Source organism: Balearica regulorum, chromosome 8, assembly GCF_011004875.1.
Source record: "Balearica regulorum gibbericeps isolate bBalReg1 chromosome 8, bBalReg1.pri, whole genome shotgun sequence".
NCBI lineage: Eukaryota > Metazoa > Chordata > Aves > Gruiformes > Gruidae > Balearica > Balearica regulorum.
In genome coordinates this window covers 29,566,811-29,582,907 of record NC_046191.1, presented here as the reverse complement: position 1 = coordinate 29,582,907, position 16,097 = coordinate 29,566,811, and the positions used below count along the sequence as shown (strand labels likewise).

Genomic DNA, 16,097 nt, shown 5'->3' with positions numbered 1-16,097 from the left:
AAATGGGGAGAGAGATCTACAGCACTGCTTCGTTAGAGAGGTTTTGAAGTGTGTTGTTTCAGCAGAAGTCATTTGTTCAGAGTAGCCAGTCGATCTGTTAGCTCGTTTGCATCTGTAGAGGCCATGGAAGAACCCGTTCCCTTCGATGCTGTGCCGTGCGGAGCTCCCTCATTGCCGGACATTACGGCGAGCACTTCGACACCGGCACAGCACCAGGGCTCTGAGCTAGGCCCGGGATCCCAATTGTGCGAGTGCTTTTGATTGCTGGACGGTGTTTGTGAACAGTGGGACATAGAAATACCCTTTGCTAATTTTCCTGTCCCCTCACTGCGTCGCTTCTGCCCAACTCATTTCCATCACAGGGAAATTGTCTCGAGACGTAAGAAGTTAGAATAGCTCCAGCGCTGCAGACTCCTGGCTCTCCCTGACCTGGAATCACCGGCCAGTCCTCGGCACCCACGGTACTATTTGCTTACTTTGTTAACAAAGGTGCTGCACGGTAAATACGCCCGTGCTTGTGGAGTGTAGATATAGCACCTTGCACAAAGGAAAAGCTACTACCATCCTCCTCCTCTTACACTATTTGCTTTCTCCCGGCGTGGAGGAGTCTGAAGCAGGAGTCTTTGAGGTAAACAGGCAGCACTAAGCAATCCATCATTTGTCAATTAATCTGAGCAGAGGGCATTGAAATCTCTGGGGTAGGCAGCTTTTATTTAAAGTGAGGCTTCATCGTATGATGATCTGCCTGTGATCTTGTCAAGTTTCTGTTGGCATAAGGAGCCCCCACTGCGGTTTTCCTACTCCCAGACCAAAAACGACCAGGGGCTGAGATCTTTCCAACAGAACGGCAGATAAGTAGCATTTCACTAGGATAACAGACTGGAAGTAGAAAGGAAAACAGTGGTTTTATTTTGCTGATCCCAGCTGTGTCTGATGCTTTGAGAAGTTAAAAAATTGTGGACCTCTGCAAGGTTAGAGTCATCTTAAAAGACCAACCGGTGAGTGGGAGCCAGCCCATGAAGCAGGTAATACAGGTCTCTGCACCAGCGTGCAGCCCACCTGTAAATTCACTGCAGGACGGCTGTGCTGCTCGCCTGCCCCCTGCTACGTGGGAATGTTGTTTTCCAGAGGAGGGTGTGCTCAAATGAATGGGCTCATCCAGTTAGTGTAATGGCTTTCCTCTTGGTTATCTGCTAGAAGAAAACATCAGAGCTATCAACTCCTTTTCTCATTCAAGGTTTTATCTTAATTGTTGCTTGCATGCTTCAAATCTGAAAGCAGGAGTAGCGATTTGTTCTGAGCAGGCCTGTTTCTGTACAGGCTACCGGCACACATCTCGTTGGCTGCAAGGGACTCTTAAGGAATAGGTCCCTGGGCTCGGAGCCATGCACAGCTAACAGGAAGGTAGCCTAGCCACCAGCTTGCCATTTAACAGCCGTTCTTGGTAACTACCTGGCATGTCTTAAAAAGAAACATCTTCCTCGATGCAAGGATGTTCTTTGTTGAGTGTGGTTTTACCCCAAAGGAGTCGGCATGTTTTGCTGGCCTGCTTGCCCTCTGTTTTCCTGCTTGAAGAAGGTTGTGCTGATTTTCTTCTTCCTCGATGCTTTGACTACTGTTGCTGCTCCTGAAAATACCGCTGGTGGTGTCGGCAGGGATGGTTTCGTGACTTCAGTGGGTTCTTTTGGATTGCCTGGTGGATTGACAGCAATTTATAAAGAGGAGTTACTAAAACCTGAGGTGTCAGCAGTTGTTCAAGGAGTTGGTCTGAAGACTTTTGCTTGGTAAGTGGTGTGGGTGATGGATGACTCGTTTTCATTGTTTGGGAAAGGGAATTGGGAGAAGGTATGATACAGAATTCAATCTTCCAGACCCCAAGATTAGAGTGTGATCTAACTGACCTTCGTGGGACCTCTTAGCAAGACTGCTAGCGTGTATGTCTTAGTACTTGCATTTAAGAAGCTCTTGGACCAGTTGTTAGCTAGATTTCATATTTATACCTTACTTGTTTAAAAAGAAGATTGAACTCGCTTGTAGAAGTCTGTCTGCTGACTGTGCAAAACAGTTTGTCCCAGGAGCCTGAAAAAAAGGCGGTGTTGACTTTTGCGTTGAGAAGAGTCTGTACTTGGTAACGTGGTTCATTGCAACCCCAGGGAAGTATTTCTGCCGTTGCAGTGTTAGATCTGCTGGGTGAAGGCTGACCTGGCCAGAAAGCACGGCTGTGGTTTTCACCTGGTGCAGCATGCTCTGGGAGATGCTTCCTTCCCAGAGAGCCGGGAGGTTGGTGGCTGCGTTTCCTGAGAGCAGAGAGGTGGTTAGCTGGTCTCGTCTTCACCTGCACGTCGGCTCCCGGTTACAGCACAGCAGCGTGCGAGCACGACAGAAGTGCAGCGCGTGGAGAAGGCTGAGGCGTTTGTGACTGTGGTCCTACGGCTGGAGCCCCTGCTGAGACGGGGCTGCCCGCACACCCGCTGCGAAGCCTCCCACCAGCCTTGGTGTCTCGCGGACCAAAGCTCACCCCGAGGGATACCTGCAGGCTTGGGTTGAGGTACAGGAAGACATCTGTGAGTAGTTGCAAGACCTCGTGTCCTGCTTCGCTCGTGGACATGGGCAGATGCACAGTCCTAGCGTGCAGTAATAGACATACAGAAATAGCTATGCACCTGTACAAATACCTGGATTTGCTCAAGACCACAGCAGCATATGTCAGCTAAAAGCACAAGAGATTTTCTTTTAGACAGTTCATGGCATACATGAGTAGATACAGAGTATTTCCAGTGTATTCACTTGAGATATAACAGCAGCTTTAAAATAGCTCCAGGACAGGGGAGTTCATGTAAACACAAAGACTATCCCCAGTTTTAGCTGCATAATTTCCTTCTCTGTTCGCGTACTGTGACACAGCATCCAGTTGTTACTGATCAGACAGTAATCACTGCAAGAGCGAAAAATAAAGCTAGGCTCCCCGTGTCCTTGGCAGCGACAATCCTATTACAATACAAACACATTTATTATAATTGCATTTATATATCATCATTTACAGATATATTTACATGCCTTCAATAGCGCTACATGGCCAGGTGGTCTGAGACCAGGGCTCAGCTCTTCAGCAGGTTTTTGCCACCGTGAATAAAGACAGAATAAGAAATGCAGAAGCAACACACAAGCAACACAAGCTGTCCTCCCAAAGCGCAGGGGCGTAACGCTGTCAGCAATGTCGTTGTAAATGTCTGAACCCCTGAGGTGGCAAGGTGAAAGCCCTCTGCTCCTCTCCAAACTGGAAACAAGGACAGCTCTCTCTTTGGATGTGCTCCCTCGATGTGATTTCTTGCTTCCGTCTTGCTGACGGAAGACAGCCAGTTCTGAGTGAGGGAAGTCCTAGCTTGATCTGTTTTATTCATACTCTCTAAAGGGGGAAGCAATTTTGGGGGGCTTTTAGCAATTTCCATTGCAGAGCCTTGCTGAGTGCATTATGCACTCGCCTGTCTTTTGACCTGACTTCCTTTTTATTTCACAGTTTGCTCTAATTGCTTCTTTTGCTTCTCTCATCAGGAAACGCCCTTGAGGAAGAGTTTTAAGTGGCTTTTCTGTCTCGTCTTGTAAAGGTTTTGCTGGCTGACTTTGTACAGACCTATAAAACGTCACCACCACCCCTAACAGTGGAAGTGATGGAGTCAGCCTAGCATGCATCTTCCTTGTTCTTCCAGACTGGTCCCCAAACCCTTCCTGGAAGAGCTTGCACACAGGAGATTGGACAGGCTGAAGTAGAGCAATACGGACTTTGGAGCAGCACATACCTGCTAAGGTTCTGGGCTTCATCCCTCACCTGCTCCTGTTGTGGGCGAAGGGGATGCTCATCCTAAAACCATGCAGAGCCTTGTTCTCCATCCCTGAAGGTCAGTGCTAAACGCCAGCCCAGGGCATACTCAGCCTTGCTTTGCATGAGAGAGACTGAAATCTGGGGGTACTCTGGCTCTGGAAATGTCAGAAACTTTCCTATGCTGTTGCTGTCTCCTGCAAATGAACCTGGCGTTGGGCTGGCCTAGTGGGAGGGGTGGAAGGAAGGGCCAGAGATGGGTGCACTCTAGGTGATGGGCTGAAGCGTAAGCCAAGCACGGCTGCTGGAGGTAATGAGGAGGGCCAGGATGACGGGGTTGTGTCAAGAAGTGTGAGGTTCATGTGAAGAGCATCCTGGGACCCAGATCCTGACCAGGCTGGCATCTGGTGAGCAGGCACTTAATAAATACTACTCTCTTCTTTTAGCTAATGAGAATGGTAGAAGAATGTTTTCTCACACATGCCAGGACCCTTGCTGCAATGAAGAGGTCGGCAGGGCACGTCTGCTGTGCCCCCTGGCCATTCCTCGTCTTTCAGGCCCACCTCTGGTCCCATGGGACACTCGGGTGGTGGATGAACCATCCTTCCCGAGCACTGTGTTCACGGAGTTGTGAAAAACAGCTGGAAGTCCCTTTCCAGAGGTGGCCAGCCGTGAGCTCTTGGGAGGAGCTGGCAGTGTGAGCCCTGTCTGCATGAGGATGCTCCATGGTGGGTTCCCATCCAGAGAACCACTTCCCCTGCCTGAGAGGCTCAGATGCAGCTGGTACACCGGTGTAACTGGTGGGAAAGCAAATGATGCTGGACAGTAGGAGACAGCAAGGGATGGGAATGCAGCTTCATCGTGGAGCTGCTCCCAGGCAGTTGCTGGAAAGACCTTTCAAGCGAGTGCTATAAACCAGAAAATGAAGCTCTGAGCCCTTTATGTGAATAACTTGAGCAGGGAGATCTGGCTGTCAAAATGTTGTTTGTCACCAAGCGAGGTTGGATAAACCGGGTACCGACCACTAAATATCTCTGTCGTCATTTGGAAAACCCTTGGGTTCTAGCATTTGGGGACGCAGCAATAACTAGCAATTAATTATCAAGAAAGAAGGTGTGGAGGGGGGAGGCAAGCCAAAAATGATTCTTGCCCTTTTGTTCTTTGCAACAGATGGGTGAAAACAGTGCGTTCCCAGCAGTAACTTTTAATTATTTCTCCACTCCACATCTCTCTTACACTGCAAGTTAGAAATGTCAGTTTAATTTTCTTTAATTGCCTCAGCTACCAGGTACCCGACAGAAGCCATTTTTACCAACTACTCTTGGTCTCAGCAGCTTATTGCTGTAGAAACGCTAAGTGCACTTCTGCTTCGGAAAGGGGCTCTCCCGAGAGGAAAGCGAGAGGTGCAAATATTTTGCCTGTAATTACCATATCCAGCGTACCCCGTGTGAAAGGGTTGTGTTTTGCAGCGCTCGTCTCATTGGCAGCACGGGAGGGTTCGCACTTCGGTTTGGTTTTTCCTTGCCCGTTTCCACGTGGAATTTAAACCCAGCGTCTATTTGCTTAACCCACGGGGTTGGTGGGCTTTTCACCCTCCCGTGAAACACGTGCGGCACCTTTGCACGGCTGGGGCGGGGTGCTCAGCCTTGCTGGGGCGGGGGGCACAGGCAGCGGTGCTGCTGCAGCCTGCCCTGGTGCGAGTAGGCTTTGCCGCAGAGCTCGGCCCCGCTGCGCATCTCCCGGTGGCTCAGCGGGTTGCTGGACTTCTTGAAGGACCCCGGGCGTGAAGGCTCACCGGTAGCTTCAGGTGGTTGCTCTCTTTGGTCTCCTCCTCATCAGCATTGCCGTCATCTTTGTTACCAGGCAGTGCTCCCCTCTGTGCTGCCGTGGGGGTACTCCTGGTCCGGGCACTCGGGGCGCCCCGGGCTTGCCGTGCTCCTCACCTGCATCAGGCATGGACATCTCTAAGGCTCCTCCACCCCTGGAACATTGCTGTAGGGGACCTGGATTTTGGAGCAGGAGGGGACAGGCGTGAGGAGCAGAACACAACCAGGCAGCTGTTTCTTAATGTATAACTGGTCATGTTTAAGAAGTGTTTAAGTGGAAGTGTTTAAGGCCAGGTTGGATGAGGCTTTGGGCAACTGGTCTAGTGGAGGGTGTCCCTGCCCATGGCAGGGGGGTTGGAACTAGATGATCTTTGAGGTCCCTTCCAACCCAAACCATTCTATGGTTCTGTGATTCTATGTTGATTTATGCTTAGATCTCATCTGCTTTTTCCTTTTTCTAATGACTACAATGCTTATTTGAAAGCATAGTTTTTTATTTTCTGCGCTTTCTTAACTATTCCTCTGCTTTTTTAAATACAGAACCACCAGGAAACAAAACGCAGATGTTACTAATTACAGAGGCCTTGATGCTCTGTCAGGTTTCAGATCCGGTGGCTGTCTCTCTTGACGGCTAAGGAGCTCACGGGTTACAATGCCAGGCGAGCAGTAGCTGCTTCTCCCATTCCTGGAGGGCACAGCAGAGAAAAGAGCTCCGTGTTAATGCAGAATCATGCAGTAGGAAAAAAAAAAATATTATCTTAATAAAGGTCACCTGGCCACACAGAGCATTTCCAGAGAAATAAAAATAGCAAGAGGGTGAGAAACCAAGGACACGGTGGAGCTGTGAAGGTGGGAAAGCTGCCCGGCAGGCCCTTGGGGTTGGCTCAGCAGAGCAGATGCCCTGTGTGCTGCCAGCAGCAGATGTGGGCAAGCCAAGCTGCCTCCTGTCCCTAGGCACGGAAGGAGCAGTGCAACCGCATTTCTACTCCCCGTTTTTATGCAGAACATTTAGAGAGAATTAAAATCAGACCCTGACCACGAGCCAGATGCAGCCAGCAACCAGCGGGTTTGCTGTGTTTGTGGCTATGCAGCGCTGAGGGGAGGACGTTGGGCCTCCGACAGCTTTATTTTCACCAATTCTCTTTGCGATTTTTGCAAGCGGGTCAGCGGGCTCTGCCCTGCTCCCATGCACGCGTGTGAAATGGCCCGAGGAGCTCGTACTGCGTGAGGGGTCTGAAGAGGAGCGTGCCTGTGCTCCCCACGCTGCTGCAAGGCTGGGGAGGCGTGGGGAGGACGGCATCTGAGCAATCGCTTCTCAGGAAGGCAAAACCCATTGCAAACCCCAGCAGAGAAAGCAAGAAGCCCCATTCTTCTCACTGACGAAAGGCGTGGTGAATTCCTCTTTGGATGCTGGTTTACTGGTATCCCCCAGCACCCTTGTTCAGAGGCTGCTGGATAGTTTGGAACCAGCTGGCTGAGCCTGAGCAAGCCTGCTGCTGTCAGAGACAGCACGTGCGAGAGTTGGGAAATGCCAACGCTGCTTTTATCTTATTTCCTTGCTCCCCAAGGGAAAAGCTATGGACAGTGGCGTACGGGCTGGCCAGGCTGCTTGCAGCCTGCTGCTGTAGAGAGCTGGGCAGCCGGCCCCGGCCTGAGCAGCCCCCGGCCCCTGCGGAGACGAGAGGGGCTGGTGCAGAGCACCCCATGCAAGTGTGCCGGTGTCTGGCTCATCTTCTTGTGTCCAGTGGAGCAACTGCAGAGCCTCTGGAGATGGGGACTCTTTCCTCGCCCCAACCTTGCTGCCTGCATCGCAGAGAGCAGCGGGGGAAATGCCGCCGGGCTGCCCTGCCAGCGCCCTTCCCCTCTCCTCCTCCTCTCCAGCGATGGAGAGCACCAGCCGCTTGCTTGAGTTGTGCCTCCCACTACCTACCAGGAGGCTTTTGCCCGCTCCTGGCTTTTAGATGCCATTTCCACTTCTGCTGGAGAGACTCCCAGCACCAGTCGTGCTTCCTTGGTGCTTTTCCCTCGTCTTCTTCCCAGGACTTCTCCGGTGCGTTTTTTCCCTGCTTTTCTTCCCCTTCAAGACGTGTTTGTGCCCATCTGGTTGTTCCTTGGATATGGCGTGAGGGGTTTCTCCCTCCCCACAAGTCCAGCGTGTGTGTTTCTGTCTCTTCCCTGGTGTGGGAGCTTTCCCGCAGGGATGTTTTCTCCCTGCTTCCCTTGCTGCCTGTCTCGCACACGCTGCTTAGCTTTCCCTTCCTCGCAGCGGGGATCGCTGTCTCCTCTCTGACATCGGAATCAAACTTTTCCCTTTGTTTTGAGCTGACTCACTTCATAGGCAATCTCAGCACCGAGGATTCTCTGCCTACAGATGTTTAATTTGAAATTAGCAGAAATTAAATCCCAAGAAGTCCTGGCAACAGGTAATATTTCAATAAAAATGCTACGGAGCAGCCTTCGGTCCTGCACTGCTGCTCAGGGCTTTGCACGTGCAAATCCAAGAACATGATCCTGCCGTCAGGAGCCGGGGGAGTACGTGGCAAGGGGTGGTTACCCCAGCCTGCACTCGGAGCATCCTGAGGATGGTCCAGAGCACAGTACCACTCGCCAGGTGGATGCGTGACAAAGCTGTTTTCCTCTGGCTTTCCTCTCTTGGACAACTCGTGTGCAGTAAATGAGAGTGTGTGTCTCGGAGACGGCTCTAGATCCAATAACTCGAAGGAATTAATGTTGCAGCGCCCACAGGAAACCAGAGACACGCAAACCCGTGTAAACACAAAGTGTTTGTGTTTACATGGGCCACGAGGTCGCTGCTGAGGGATGCTGTAGGCGAGCACCCCTGAGCAGGCTGCTTCAGCAGGGCACCGTCCCTCTCCTAGGGGCCGAAACCATTATTTATTGCAGGGATGCGATATAAACGAACTGGCTTCCCAAACGGTATTCTCCATACGTTAGCATCCCTGCTCCCAATAGTCTGAAATCCTCCTCCCAATAGTTTTATTCCCACGCTCCTTCCCACGTAGCCTCCTGTTGCGCTGGAGCAAACCGCGCTCTGTCAGCAAAAAGCATTTGCCGGGTCTTGGCGGCATCTCTGCAAAGCAGAGGGGTTTAGCCTGGCTTGGGGAATAGTGGTAGGACGTGAACCCATGGGGAAGCTCTCACTGAAGACAAGCCGGGGATGGTTTAAAAACCAGAGGGCAGGAGAAAGTCATGGGAAGAGATCGACAGAGGTTGGAGACAGGTTCAGCTCGTTACGGTGAGACGAGCATCATCACTGGGGCCGGCTGAGGCCTGTTTGCAAGCTACAAAGAGTGCAGGGACGGGGGCTGGAGCTTCTTCTCTAACATGGGTTGCCAAAAGTAGTGCTAGACTGGTGCGGTGCTGTGGTGATCCTGGCATTGCTGGTCCCCCTCTAGCCATGCTGGGTGTTTTGGGGTACCTGGAGGGGTCCCTTCCTACGCACAGCTCTTTTCCTGCCCAGGGCAGGGATGCTGCTATGACTAGCCTGAAAGAAAAAAGAAGTATTGCAGAAGAAAAAGGTAATTTTGATGAATATCGCTCTCCCCTTCAGACCCTTGAAGTAGGGGATAAATGTTGTCAGGGGAAAAAATACAACAAACTGTGCTCCCTGCTTGGGTCTGTGAGTAACGTGTTCTCCCGGGCTGGTTTCTCACTTTAGCAGAGCTCTGTGCTGAAGATGCAGCCAAGAAAATGCCATATGAGATGCCATATACTAGGAAAGCACTAAGTTATATGACCTGGGTGAGAAAATGGTGATTTAAGAAGAAAAAGATGTCACAAAATCTACAGTACACAGGTAAGTGCTTTTTTTTTTTTTCTTTTTTTTTAATTTTTCTTTCTGGAATCCTCCCTTTATCCTTGCAGTCCCTGGATTGATCTGAGATCCGCTCAGTATTTTCCCTGTTTACCAGTGTTAGGTTATGGGATAAACACTGCATTGCACGCCCGTGGAGGAGCAGTCGTGGTGAGGAACCCAAATAACACCCTGCCCAAACTGCTCCCAGGCCCATTGCAGGAGCCGTCAGAGGCAGACGGGAACCCAAATTACAGCCCCAGAGAAGGGGACACCCTGGGTTTGTCTCAGGAGACCCCCAGCCCCGTGGGCCATCAGGATGGGGCAGCTGGAGGAGCCCTCCTGAGCTCTTCTGGCACCGATGTCCCGGGTTTTTGGGGATGTCCAAGGCCAGCTGCTGGGGGTCCGTGCCACAACTGCACTGGGGCTGTGGCACGTCCAGGTGCCAGCAACTGGGAAGACTGGAATCTGGGGGCAGCTACTGGGCAGTCTGTGTGGGTGGAAAACATAGGAAATAATACTGCAGGATTTAGCAACAGCACAGCAAATCTCAGTGCCAGACCCGATAGGAGGGGAAGGTGATTTTGCTCTGGAATTGATAACGAGGAATCGCATTCATTCACATTACAGCTTTCTCCACCAGTTCAGGCAAGAAATAATGTCGCACGCCGTTTCCTACAGAAGCATGCCTGTGTTTGTAAGTTCATGCAAGAAGTCATCTTAGACCCCTGCAGAGGTCATAGCGCGTGATGCCTCCTGTTGACTTTCAGCCAGGCTTTGGGGATAGTCCCCACCATCATGTAAGCAACCGGGAAGGGGAATCCACGTTTCTCCTTTGTGTTTTTTTTTTTTTCCTGCAGTGACCTCCAGCAATGTGTTACCATGCCTCTCAAAGATCAGGGCAACTGTCAGCCTTAGTCTGTGTTGGTGACCTATAAACCCAGGCCTGCTTCTGGAAACCTCCTGTCTCAGGTGGGTGATCTCAATTATAAACTGCACGGCCTCTTGGAAAAGAACAGCTTAAAAGCACGTTACAAGGGTAGCTGGAAACCCAAATTCCTTCTCTAAAGGTTAAACTTCTGAACTGCAGATAATTACCTCTCTTCTCCTCCCTTTGATGGCATCTTCTATCTTAAGCTGTAGAAACAACATGTAGGTGCTTTAAAGATTAAAATAAGCGAATGTCTCTTGGTGTGGCTGTGAGTTAAAAAATACCATCTTTGTGTTTCCAGATGAAGAACCGAAGGCAGAGGGAGCTGGAGGTGTGTGTTCCCGCTCAGCAGGTGAGTTGCCAGCAGAGCCGAGGGCAGCGCTCGACGCCGGGGTCCTGCTCTGCGGCAGTTTGGGGCACTGATTTGACCCAAAGGCAGCAGTTTTTGTCCAGATCAATTTCTAAGGTATTTTGCAGGTCGTTTATTGCAAACAAGCAGGCTCTAGGGTCACATCTCCTCGCTGACCGCTGTGCAGCCGCCTCAGGCTGGAGCTGCTGGCAGGTTCGGTACCTGCAGGGAGCCAGGAGTGCTGACACTGCTATCACTTGGCTTCAGAGATGTTATATTTTTGCTTTTAAGGGTAAAAAAACCCTCAGTTGCTAGTTTTGAATATGCCAGGGTGCTTGAGGGAGTAGCTTACCCTTCTCCTAAAATATGCTGGCAGATTTTTGATCGATCCTCCGATAGAGCACGTGGCGAGGCTGGTGTTTGCAAAGCCGGGCTTTTGGCAGGGGACGTGGCCCTGGGTTGGGATGCCGCTGTCCCCGTGCTGCTGGGCGGTTGCATGTTCGTTAGCCACAAACGAGCTTACCAACCACGTACGCAGCCCTCGAGTAGGGTGGACGTGGAGGCGGTTGGTGGGACTGGGGCATGGCTCCCTTACCCTCTTTGCTGCCGGGCTGGAGCCGGGAGGGATCCGTGAAAGGTGGCTCGATGCGGAGATGGTGGGGTGGGTGCTGCCCCAACGCCCGTCACCCCCTGGGTGCTGGGGGGTCCCCGCGGGGATGGTGCCCTGTGTGCAGGGATGGAGGAGGGCCAGGGCTGGGTGGCAGAGTCAGGCTGGCGTGTCCTGCCGAGCAGCAGGCAGCAGATGGCAATGTCGCCCCGCGAGAGCCGCAGGCAGGCAGGGGTGCAGGCAGGCAGGGGTGCAGGCAGATGCTTGCTGCGCTGACAGCTTGGGGACAGGGGGCAAAGTGACCCCCTCGGCAGTGGGTCCGGCTCCTTTTGCAGAAGCCGGAGAGTTTCAAGCAGCGTTGGGTGCTTGGTAGAGATGCAGATGCTCCTTGGCCCTGGGCTAGCTCGGCTCCCTGTGGCCGCCCAGGCAGGAGAGGCAAGTGCCTGGGTGCTCTCCCGTCCCGCCTGGCAGAGGCTGCTGTGGGGCTGCCCACACCGGGCTGGTCACAGTTGGAGTAGCCTCAAGATGTAAAATAGCCCAGACTGGCTCTTGCCAGGCCTTGGGGGGTGTGTGGGGGGTGGTTTGATTTTGACAGCTGGGGAAACTGAGGCAGGGACCGTGCCTGTGAATGGATACTGGAGACGCTGTGGAGCTGGTCGGCTGTCGTTTTTAGCAGTGGGTAGGGTGAGGCTGCTGCCATGATGGAGCCTGGTAAAGGCTTGGCATGGTCGGGACACGAGCTTCAGCGGGGTGTCATACCTCCTCTCCCCGCCTCAGCCCAGTGCCAGCGGGTGTTTTCAGGGTGCAGCAGGCTGGGGGGCTCAGATGGCCACATCTCCTCCCCATGTGCAGGGACCACTCCTGTGCCCTACAGAGCCCCGGCAGGATGGAAAGCCAGGCTGCTTCCTGCTGCCGTCACTGCCTGGCTTGGCCACGTCCCGGGGTCATCCCAGAGCCGTACGTCGGGGACTTTGTGCGGCCGTGCGCTCTCTATCTGATGGGAGGAGAGCCAGCGGTGACAGCGTTCTCGTCTCCTTTTCTCGGTGCAGGTCCATCCCATCCTTTATCAGGCTGGGCTGCTGAGCTCAGGGAAACGGGAGCTGTTTGCCTGCTTGGGGCAGGACCCCAAGGAGTGGCCGCGGGGTTTGCTGACTCCCCCAGGCTAACAACGTGCTGGTGACTGCATCAGTGGCACAGAAATCAGGGCTGGCATCCGTCCTGCATGCTCCCACTGCAAGTAACACCAGCAGCCAAGGCACCTCATTGCAGGCTTACAAGCAACAGGCCAGAAGATGCTAAGAAATAATTTTGAGTTGTCAAAGGTTTACTGTGGGTCCCCTCGGCCTCCCTGGTGCCCGGTCAGCTTGGTTTGGGACCAAGCTATTCCCCAGGGAGCGAGGCGCTGAACCGCACTTGGTGGGGCCATCCTCTGCTCCCCGAGCAGGAATGCTTCGAACTGATACAGGGCCACGCCGATGCTAAAAAATACATTAATTTCTTCCAGCTGAGCGCTCCTGATTCAGCGTTTCTCTTGCCAGCACTTTACAGTGGATGTGAGATAACAAGATACTGTGTGCAGAGGGGTGGCGGTTGTCCCGGCCAGGTATCTCCTGATTAGGTGTAACACAGAGATACCGGCTGTGCGCTCTCGGTGGGGTTTGGCAAAAGGGTATGCGGGTCACGGAAACAGGGATGGGTCCTCATGGTGCCCCTGCCACCAGCCCTCAGCTGCATCCCCAGCTCCCTGCTAAAGGGTGCAGGTACCTTGGAAGGCGCTGGTTTTGGGATGCTTCTTAAAAAAATTAAGTCTTTATGCCAGAAGGCATCAGGCCTGCATGGCCTGAGCGTAATTTCTTGCTCTTAGGAGAATTTGTGTGGTCCTGTTTTTGTTTTGCGTTTACCTAAAACATGGCCTTGTTGTCATCTGTTAATGACCAGGCTCCGCTGCAGCGGTGGCTGCATTTTGGGGGCTGGAGGAGTGTCCCGGGCTGATACATCCATGAAACATAGCAAATGGTGCTCATGAGAGAGAGATCAGACTGAATGAGAGGTCCTGAGAGAGGCACTGAGTTGCTGCTGTGTGTGGTTTCTTGTGCTCCTCCCCTCTGAAATGATGCTTTGATTTACAGGACAGACATGACTTTTCCCATTAGCCCTTAGCCCCGATGCTTGTCTCAGCTGGAGGAGCACCAAGGAGACCGAGGCACAGTGCAGAGGCACAGAGGTCGTCTTTGTCCAAGAGGATGGTAAGTTTGGTACGTAACAAGCGGGGAACGATGGCAGAGCGGGAGTGCGGGTACCCAGAGATGGGGGCTGGCAGTGCTAGAAAAGCCATGGATAGAAATGAGGAGGAAGGAAACCTTGCTTTGAAATCAAGTGCAAAACTGAGCCAGATCCTTCTCCGCTTGCTTTGTGTTCTGATCACCCAGAAGTCCTGGAAAAATTAATAGAGAGGGGAAAGCAAGCGAAACTTGAATGCGTTGCATGTCAGTGGTGACCTTCCCCTGCAGCAGAGATAAGGAATATGCAGTCTGTGCAGTCAGGGGAAGGAGCCGATTTCAGTCCAGGACCAGGAGAGGACTATCTAGCTGGACGTTGCCTGTGCCACGTAAACCTGCCGGGGCTCTGATTGCTGCCAGCGTTATAAACCTCTATCGTTCTCCAGACGCCAATAGGCCTTATCTCTTAAAGCGAATCTTGGTAACTAGGAGTGGACTTCGCTGCCTGTGTTGTGGCCTTTAAACCTCACTTGAGGTTCACCCTCAAATGAATTAGAGAGGGTTTGACAGGGTGGAGGAAAAGAAAAACAAAGTGGTTTCTTCCAGTGTGAGCTGCCCTGAGCCGCGGGTGTCCTGCTGGCCCCATAGCTGGGTGCTGCTCAGGAGCAACTCCAGGTTTGCTCCAGTGCAGTGGTGGGGATCCAGGGTGGTCTGGGGGCTGTGTGTGCCAAGCTCTTGGCTTCCTCTGCGCTGCAGCAGCCCAGGTCCATCACACCTGCAGGGCTCAGTAGGGCTCTGCCAACTCCAGCCACACCAGCTGGGATGCTCTTTCTGCCCTTGCTCTGCGGTTCCTGAGGCTGGTTCAAAGAGCTCGGCAGAGGCACTCGCACACGTAAAACTCCTCGCAGCCGCTAAGTCGGCTAGTAGCAGGCTTGCAGCTAATGATGCTGGGCTACGGCGAACCTCACCTACATTCCTGCAAGCAGGAACACTGCAAGGGACCCTTCTGGGCCTTTGATTAATTCACATCTATCATTGTCTTCCTAGGAAGGCTTCTGTAGCAAGAGCAGTAACTCACAGAGGTCCTGGTACAGGCGATGTCTCCATTTCATACCCGATCCCTACAGTTCCTGGTAAGGCTCTTCTGCTCCCCGGGACAGTTTGGACCACCAGCCTGTCCTCCCCACGCAGCTGCTTCCCTCCACTATTTCAAGATAAAGCAGCACATTTCTCTTGGGGAAAGGGAGCCTCTGGTCAAGGGGAAAGGGAACGTTATCATGTCCCCCACGCTGGCTCCTTGTCCCTTCATGCTCCGCCCATCTTGCCAGGCGGTCCCCCTCCCCATTGCATGGGGAAAGAGAGCATTGCTCAAGCCTGGTGGGTAGGACAGCCGAGGGTACTGAAGATGTCCTGGTTTCTTTAGGTAGTTAGAACCTGCGGGTGTGGAGTTGGCTGATAGGACTGACTGGGCCTCTTTTACCAGCTTGAGTTCTCAAACAGCTCCTCGGAGAGCTGTGATTAATGGGGATTTATCAGCAGAGAGCAAGATCCTGTCTCTGCCTTGCCTGCAAAGAGCTGGCAGGGAGGCTGGAGGCTCAGCAGTTTGCAAAGCCGGCGAGCACTGCGTGCTGCTCCTTCCTGCATCGCCCTCGGTGGCTGGATCGGCAGAGGGCACTGCGTGTCCACGCTTGATCCACCTGCGAAGGGAGGGAAGGTCCTCTCCACCCCTCCAGCTCCAGGGCCAGCGGAGGCATGGACCAGTAGTGATTGCTCTCTGACTACCAGGCCTCTCCACCGGCTGCCTCCCTGATGGAAAGATCGGGGCTGATGAAGGAAATCAGGAGGCGTTCGGTGAAACGACAGGCAAATTTAGATCAAACGGCAGGAAATCCGCTCTCCGGCTGCGCAGAAGAGCCGCGCTATGGAAAGCGCTGGTCTGGCAGGAGGTCATCCAAGACAAACACAGAGCTGCCTTCTGGGGTGGACTGGCCGACCGGCAGGATGGGCGAGAGCCAGGGATCGGGGCAGGCGAAGCCATAAAAGCACTTTGGCTTAGTGCTCCGCTGCGGTCACCGCAGGCGGTCGGGGAGGAGCTCCCACCCTGCCCGCAGTCTGCAGGGTGGTACCCCCAGCCCATGCAGGGAGCAGAAGGATCCTTTCTCACCATGGCCTCAGGCAGTCTACTGGATTTTTTTTTTTTTTCCCATCAGAAGAGGATATTTATTATCCTCAGTGGCATCAGCGTGATCCCAGCTGGGTTTGGTGCAGATCGTGTCCTCCTTGGTGAGGTGGATGGGGGCCGGTGTTTGGAGATGGGCTTTGTTTGAGCTCTTCCAATGGGAATATTTGTGTGCAAACGTAGAGCTAAATGCCCCAAAGGGGATGTTCCCATGGTGCCCATGGAAGTAGCTGCTCGCTGGAGTGAACAGGGAGCCGGATGCTTCCTCTTGCATTGCTGTAGTACTGCAGGTTTTGATGTGGTAGCAACTTTTCCCTGGTGGAGGTCTCTGTCCGAAGAGACAGCAGTAAAGATC

General features: G+C 52.9%; 1 protein-coding gene across 22 annotated transcripts in view; it reads left to right on the top strand.

Moving 5' to 3' along the window:
* LOC104642971 (uncharacterized) overlaps positions 1-16,097 on the top strand; it is a 45,535-nt gene that overhangs the window by 11,722 nt on the left and 17,716 nt on the right. For 14 of the 22 annotated variants that reach the window (XR_012836603.1, XR_012836602.1, XR_012836600.1 and 11 more), the window contains exons 2-7: positions 9,323-9,460; positions 10,318-10,429; positions 10,690-10,740; positions 12,849-12,947; positions 13,474-13,590; positions 14,611-14,696. The gene's annotated coding sequence lies outside the window, so the exon portion shown is untranslated. Of the gene's footprint in view, positions 1-362; positions 462-3,707; positions 3,897-7,360; positions 9,183-9,322; positions 9,461-10,317; positions 10,430-10,689; positions 10,741-12,848; positions 12,948-13,473; positions 13,591-14,610; positions 14,697-16,097 lie in introns of those variants that run through there. The other 8 variants (XR_012836615.1, XR_012836610.1, XR_012836611.1 and 5 more) reach the window with 6 other exon arrangements.